The sequence below is a fragment of the Terrapene carolina genome, unplaced genomic scaffold, assembly GCF_002925995.2.
Source record: "Terrapene carolina triunguis isolate 2854851 unplaced genomic scaffold, T_m_triunguis-2.0 Scaffold51752, whole genome shotgun sequence".
Taxonomy (NCBI): Eukaryota; Metazoa; Chordata; order Testudines; family Emydidae; genus Terrapene; species Terrapene triunguis.
The window spans coordinates 3,110-10,862 of record NW_020716103.1 but is presented as its reverse complement, the minus strand read 5'-3'; the positions used below and the strand labels follow the sequence as shown (position 1 = coordinate 10,862).

At 43.7% G+C, this 7,753-nt stretch overlaps 1 long non-coding RNA gene across 1 annotated transcript; it reads right to left on the bottom strand.

Moving 5' to 3' along the window:
* Positions 1–1,132: 1,132 nt before the first annotated feature.
* Positions 1,133–7,489, bottom strand: LOC113405962. Its single transcript, XR_003369584.2, has 3 exons — positions 7,401–7,489; positions 2,386–2,616; positions 1,133–1,731 (listed from the first exon to the last, which is right to left on the bottom strand). It is a non-coding gene; the product is annotated as an uncharacterized LOC113405962 (long non-coding RNA).
* Between the last annotated feature and the right edge of the window lie 264 nt (positions 7,490–7,753).

The following is a 7,753-nucleotide window of genomic DNA, read 5'->3' as shown; positions in this document are numbered from 1 at the left end:
CCTTATCTACTTTCTCTACACCAGTCATGATTTTATAGACCTCAATCATATCTCCCCTTAGCTGTCTCTTTTCCAAGCTGAAAAGTCCCAATCTTATTAATCTCTCCTCTTACGGAAGCCATTCCATACCCCTAATCATTTTTGTTGCCCTTTTCTGAACCTTTTCCAATTCCAATATATCTTTATTGAGATGGGATGACCACATCTGCAGGCAGTATTCAAGATGTGGGTGTACCATGGATTTATATAGAAGTAACATGATATTTTCTGTCCTATTTTCTATCCCTTTCTTAATTATTCCCAGCATTCTGTTCGCTTTTTTGATTGTCGCTGCACATTGAGTGGATGTTTTTAGAGAACTATCCACAATGACTCCAAGATCTCTTTCTTAAGTGGTAACAGTTAATTTAGACCCCATCATTTTATATGTATAGTTGGGATTATGCTTTCCAATGTGCATTAGTTTGCATTTATCAACATTAAAGTTCATCTGCCATTTTGTTGCCCGGTCACCCAGTTTTGAGAGATCCTTCGGTAGCTCTTAGCAGTTTCCTGGGTCTTAATTATCTTTAGTAATTTTGTATCATCTGCAAATTTTGCCACTTCACTGTTTACCCCTTTTTCCAGATCATTTATGAATATGTTGAATAGGATTGGCCCCAGAACAGACCCCTGGGGGACACCACTATTTACTTTTCTCCATTCTGAAAATTGACCATTTATACCTACCCTTTGTTTCCCATTGTAAACCCTGTATATAGTTTGGTTCAATGGTTCTCAACACCCCCACTACAAAAATTGTTCCAACACCACTGCCCATGTAAAGTTTAAAGTATAAGAACCGCTGTCAGTGACCTGTGGCAGACTGGCCATCGTAACAGGGCGCAGCCACTATGAATAATCTCAACTGACTGTTGTTGTGTTTTGGGGTGCTTTTTTACTTGCTGTAAGAGATTTGTGTTTTAGATTATTATTGTATTAGGGATTGTTGTTTGCACCAATAAAAAGGTGTCTTGTTTGGAAGGAACACTTTCTTGTGTCGATCATTCATTTATTGAAAGACTGTATCAGTGTCCTCCAGGTATTTCTTTATGCACCCTGGAGACCATACCCAAGGAGAACAGTTTCGTTAGTAGGTGGGTTGTTTTAAGGGAACCCTTGGTAAACCCAGGAGGGGGCAATAGGTGAGCTATTCCGGGGTTCCCTAAGTCTGTTTTCAGGGAAACAGGGCTGCCGTCTAGTGGACTAGTTGTGAATCTGTAACTCCCACTGGTGAGTCAACTGGCCTCCTCAAAGGAGTATTTAGGTGCCTAACTCCCATCTGAGGATCTAAAGAGAGTATGGGGTTCACAAGCTGCCCTCTCAGACAGAAAGGCCTAATTCCGTGGGAAAGGATGCTCCAGTGGTTAAGGGGTTGCTGTAGGACTCTGGAAACCTAAGTTCCTCTCCTGGCTCTCCCACAGACTCCCTGTGTGACCTTGGGCAAGTCACCTAAAGGTGCCTACGGGGATTTTCAAAAGCACCTAACCAAGCTAGGCTCCCATCTGGCTCTGATTGCAATGGGAGGTGCCTAACTTGCTTAGCTGCTTTGGAAAATCCCACTAAGCGCCTGTCTACATCTCAGGTGTCTAAATACCCTTCAAAATCTGACCCCTGGCATCCAATCCCCTTCCAGCATTGTGAGGAGGCGTGGGAATGAGCTACGTACCTGCTCCAGGTGCTTTTGATGTCCTAGAAGAAAGAGAGAGAAAATAGAGCTCAGTCCCATGTGCCACAAATTGCCCTCTTGTCCCTAGTTGAGCTCCAGATGCAGTTATCTGTAGTTAGCAATTTTAAAAGTCCATTTACATACTTACATGGAATGTGGCCCCTAAGCATGCACCCATAATTATGGGTTTTCTTCTTCTAAATTCTATTTTGCCTGTGCTAATGGCACTTGCTCAAACAGACTAATCAGACACATGAATCCTTGACTTGCACACGCGATTGCTTTTTACAGAGTGATTGCCTTTCTCAAGCTAAAAGCTCCATGTACACAATTCTGGTCATCAATTCAGGAAGCCAGATTAATTCCCATTTTTTAATAGGCCCTAAAACGAGCTTTACTTTCCTAATCTCCCACTTCCTATAAACGGTGCCCTTTATTGTTTCCATATGATATATCAAAAGGCCTGAGACATCTGCTTTTAAAACAGCAAAACTCTGTTTTTCACACTGGAAATATTAGAAATGTCAAAATTTGTTTTCCGTGGCTGTGCTAAAGGACACGCTGACAGTCTCCATTGTGGAGTGGGAGCTCTCCAAGAATTTAATAAACTCCAAAGTTAATCAAGCTGAATCTCTCCCTTCCCTTTGCAGGGATCTGGGTGTCTCTAACTATCTCACCTGCAGGAATTCACTTGTTGGCTGCTGACACTTCTTTTCTATCTCACTGATCAAGTCACTCAGACGAGAAATCTCCTCAGACAGTTTGGTGACATTTTCATCCAGCATCTTCACAGTCTCCTTGTCAAGCTCTTCCAGCCGGGCCAGCAGAAGTCGCTCTTGTGCCTCCAGAAAGAGTCGCAGTTGCTCAAATTCAGACACAATCTTCTGCCTCTCAGCTTCTATCTTTCCCTGTAATGAAGAGAAACAAACCGGGAAAGGACAGGTCAGGGACATGGAGAGAGTCTGAGGACAGTTCTTAGAGCCCTCTTTTCATTTCAACCTACTAAGAACATACAGTTGAGATTTCAGGAGAACATGCCTGTTGATACTAGAGGGAAGATTTTCTGATAGTCTCTCAGCTGGCCTGAATGAATAACATGTTCAGAAGTACCTTTGTGACATAGGAGTCCAATTCCCACTCTCAAAGGTCACTTTTGGTGCTTAGGAGCCTAAGTTTCTTTGAAAGTGACTTTTGAAAATAGGATTCAGGATGAATTTTTCAGAAGCAGGAAAATCATTTTGGAGTTTAAACCCATTTAAAATGTATAAGGACCTGCTTTTTCAAGATATTTAAGTGTCTAAAGATGCAGATAGGCCCCTAGATGGATTTTCAATATCACTTAGGTGCCTAACTCACTTTGATTACAGAGGACATTAGGTGCCTAACCTATGTAGTTGCTTTCGAAAATCTCACCTCTCTGCATTTTTAAGCATCTAAATACCTTTGATAATCTGGTCCTTAGTTACTTGCAAAATTGTTAGCCTCAGGCTCTGAAATCATTTAGGCACTTTTCAAAATGTTACCCAATATCTCTAAATGATGAGTTTTCAGGTATGAGTTGCTTAGTATATTTTGTTTATCATCTCCAGCTCTTACACGTTTCATCCAGAATTTTGTTAATTACATTGTCCCAGAGGAAACCAGTCATGTCTGGTGGTTATAGATGGGGATTCGGGGGAGGATTTCAAAGGTACAAAATAGCCGTTAGGTGCCTAAGTCCTATTGAAAGTCAGTGTGAATTAGGCAACTAATCCCCATATGTGGCTTTGAAAATCAACCCTGATATCACTGTTGTAGCTGAATTTGGACCCACTGATGTTTGGGGAATAAGATCAATGCTTTGAGTTGAAACTGGAAGCCAATGGAGGAATCAGACCAAAGGGATGATAAACACAGACAAACATGATCTCACCCTGTAAGGCAGGGGTGGGCAAACATTTTGGCCCGAGGGCCACATCGGGGAATAGAAATTGTATGGCGGGCCATGAATGCTCACAAAATTGGGGTTGGGGTGCGGGAGGGGGTGCGGGCTCTGGGGTGGGGCCGAGGGGTTCGGAGGGCAGGAGGGGGATCAGGGCTGGGGCAGGGGTGTGGGAAGGGGTACAGGTTCTGGCTGGGAGTGCGGGCTCTGGGGTGGGGCTGGGGATGAGAGATTTGGGGTACAGGGGGGTGCTTTGGGCTGGGATTGAGGGGTTTGGAGAGCGGGAGGGGGATCACGGCTGGGGCAGGGCGTTGGGGTGTGGGGTAGGGTGACCAGATGTCCAGATTTTATAGGGACAGTCCTGATTTTTGGGTCTTTTTCTTATATAGGCTCCTATTACCCCCCCACCCCATCCCAATTTTTCACATTTGCTGTCTGGTCACCCTAGTGTGGGGAGAGCTCAGGGGGTGCAGGTTCCGAGCAGCACTTACCTCCAGCGGCTCCTGGAAGCAGTGGCATGTCCCTTCTCCAGCTCCTATGCGGAGGCGTGGCCAGGTGACTCTGCACGCTGCCCCATCTGCAGGCACTGCCCTTGTAGCTCCCATTGGAGTGCATAGGAGCCGTAGCGGGGCCATGCTGCGGCTTCCGGGAGCCCCATGGTGCGGCCCCCGAAACAGCGCACCAGCTGGAGCGCAGCCGAGCTGAGTGATGGGGCCCCTGATCCAGCGCCCCAGCCAGAGTGGGGCTGAGCCGCACGGTGCGGCTTGCGGGCCAGCTTAAAACAGCTTGCGGGCCGTAGTTTGCCCACCCCTGCTATAAGGGTATGTCTACAATAGGCAAAGCACTTGAGGCTATCTGGGGGTTATCTAATACATTATAGCTAACCTTGACTTTGCTCCTAGTCAGCACCTTTTACCTCAGTTTAAAGGGGCAAAGTGAACCCTAAACATCACACTAGGTTCAAATAAAGATAAGTTTAAAATGTTTGCATGCCAGGGGTTTGCACCAGTATAAAAAGACTAGGGCTGTCAAACAATTAAAAAATTTAATCGCGATTGATCCCACAATTAAAAACATTAATACCAATTAATCGCACAATTAATCACGCTGTTAAATAATAACAGAATACCATTTATTTAAATATTTTTGGATGTTTTCTACATTTTCAAATATATTGATTTCAGTTACAACATAGAATAGAAAGTGTACAGTGCTCACTTTATATTTATTTTTGATTACAAATATTTGCACAGTAAAAACCAAAAGAAATAGTATTTTTCAATTCCCCCATTACAAGTACTGTAGTGCAATCTCTTTATCATAAAGTTGAACTTACAAATGTAGAATTATGTACAAAAATAACTGCATTCAAAAACAAAACAATGTAAAACTTTAGTGCCTACAAGTCCACCCAGTCCTACTTCGTGTTCAGCCAATCGCTCAGACAAACAAGTGTATTCACATTTGCGTGAGATAATGCTGCCCGCTTCTTGTTTACAATGTCACCTGAAAGTCAGAACAGGCGTTTGCATGGCACTGTTGTATCTAGCGTCACAAGAAATGTATGTGCCAGATGCACTGAAGATTCATATGTCCCTTCATGCTTTAACGACCATTCCAGAGGACTTGTGTCCATGGTGCTGATGGGTTCTGCTCGATAATGATCGAAAGCAGTACAGACCGATGCATGTTCATTTTCATCATCTGAGTCAGATGCCACCAGCAGAAGGTTGATTTTCTTTTTTGATGGTTCAGGTTCTGTAGTTTCCGCATCAGAGTGTTGTTCTTTTTAGACTTCTGAAAGCATGATCCACACCTCATCCCTCTCAGATTTTGTGCCAGAGGCACTTCAGATTCTTAAACCTTGGGTCAAATGCTGTATCTTTAGAAATTTCACATTGGTAACTTCTTTGTGTTTTGTCAAATCTGCAGTGGAAGTGTTCTTAAAATGAACAACATGTGCTGGGTCATCATCCAAGATGGCTATAACATGAAATATATGGCAGAATGCGGGTAAAACAGAACAGAAGACATACAATTCTCTCCCAAGGAGTTCAGTCACAAATTTAATTAATGCATTATTTTTTTAATGAGCATCATCAGTATGGAAGCATGTTTTCTGGAATGGTGGCCAAAGCATGAAGAGGCATAAAAATGTTTAGCATATCTGGCACATAAATACCTTGCAATGCCGGCTACAAAAGTTCCATGTGAACACCTGTTCTCACTGTCAGGTGACATTGTAAATAAGAAGTGGGCAGCATTATCTCCCGAAAATGTAAACAAACTTGTTTGTCTTAGCGATTGGCTGAACAACAAGTAGGACTGAGTTGACTTCTGGGCTCTAAAGTTTTACATTGTTTTTGTTTATGAGTGCAGTTATGTAACGAAAAAAACTACATTTGTAAGTTTCACTTTCACGATAAAGAGATTGCACTACAGTACTTGTATAAGGTGACTTGAAAAATATTATTTCTTTTATCATTTTTACAGTGCCAACTTTTGTAATAAAGAAGAATATAAAGTGAGACCTGTACACTTTGTTTTCTGTGTTGCAATTGAAATTAATATATTTGAAAATGTAGAAAAACATCCAAAAATATTTAATCTATTTCAATTGGTAATCTATTGTTTAACGATGTGATTAAAGCTGCGATTAATTTTTTAAATCGTGATTAATTTTTTTTAGTTAATCACATGAGTTAACTGCGATTAATAGACAGTCCTAATAAAGACATTACATTAAAAATTGATTTAAGGTACGTCTGCACTGCACAAATCTCAACTGCCAGATCAGAATCTGTCAGTAGCAACCCTATGGAGCAACGAGTGGTTGGCTAAAGATGTTTCGAATGGTTTCCTTGTCACTGATCCAACTGTTCGACCACCTGAATTTGACCTGCCACATTACCTTTGGACTCTGCTGAACAGGTTCCGAACTGCCAAGGAATATGCACAGCCAACCTCTACACATGGGGTCTATGCGGCAACCCACTTTGTCACTGTGGCCTCCCTCAGTCAATGGCACATGTTGTCAACGAGTGTCAACTGACTAGATTTCATGGTGGCCTTAGGGCCCCTACATTGTGCTGATGAAGCTGCTGGTGGGTGTCTTGGAAGCACTGCAAAAGAAGAAGACTGCACAAATGTTATGGTGTTGTGTAGAGCACATACACTACACACCTGCACCCCACCGCCCGCCAGCAGTGTTGATAGTGAGGCATTGCTTAAGCAAGTAGAGAGGAGACAAGCCTGAACCCTATGGGTATATGCCCTACAAGTCTCTCTACATGCCCAAACAATACCTCCCCCAGCTACACTCTTATTTTTAGCAGTGTAGTGTCCCGCTGCCTCCCCAGTGCTGGAGCCTTTCTTCACCACATGGAGCTGACAGAGCCTTTCCCCGCTGCCTCCCCACTGCTGGTGTCTTTGGCAGGGAAAAGCTCTGGCAGCAGTGAAAGTCTCCAGCAGTGGGGAAAGGCTCCAGCAGCTCTCTGTGGCAGGGAAAGCTCTGGCAGCTCCACTGCCTCCCTCTGCTGAAGCCTTTTATTCATGCGTGTAGCTACACACCGCAGTGTGGACAGAGCCTGCTTTTCAATGGGGTGTGTAGCTACGCATACCCTATAAGCCGCCCCCAGCGGTGTGCAGTGTAGATGTAGCCGTAGCTAAATCAGAGCAATGCTGTGTATGGACAAGGGCTGACACTCTCCTACAGAGAGAAATACCGACCGTGATGGATGCGACTGCAGGATCATAACAATGGGGACCTACCAGATATTCCTGGCTTTGCTTCTCTCCATCCTGTCTCCACTCCAAAAGTTCTTCTCTCTCTTTCTTCAGAATGTTCAACCGGGTTTGAATTTGTCCCTGTGGCAAGGAAAACAATTGGGGGGTAGGAGGGTCAGGTGGCTCATAGATATATTTATATACATTGCAGCACAGATTTCATGATATGAGGCTGGGATTTTCAAAGAAGCCTCATGGAGTTGGGCTCTCAACTTCCGTTGACTTTCCATCTCCCTCTTGGGCTGGTCAGCACCAGGCTGCCCCATAGACAGGACTCCTGGCAATATCACAATTGCCTCTTGAGAGGTGGGAAATTCCTGTTCAAATCCCTTCTCCTC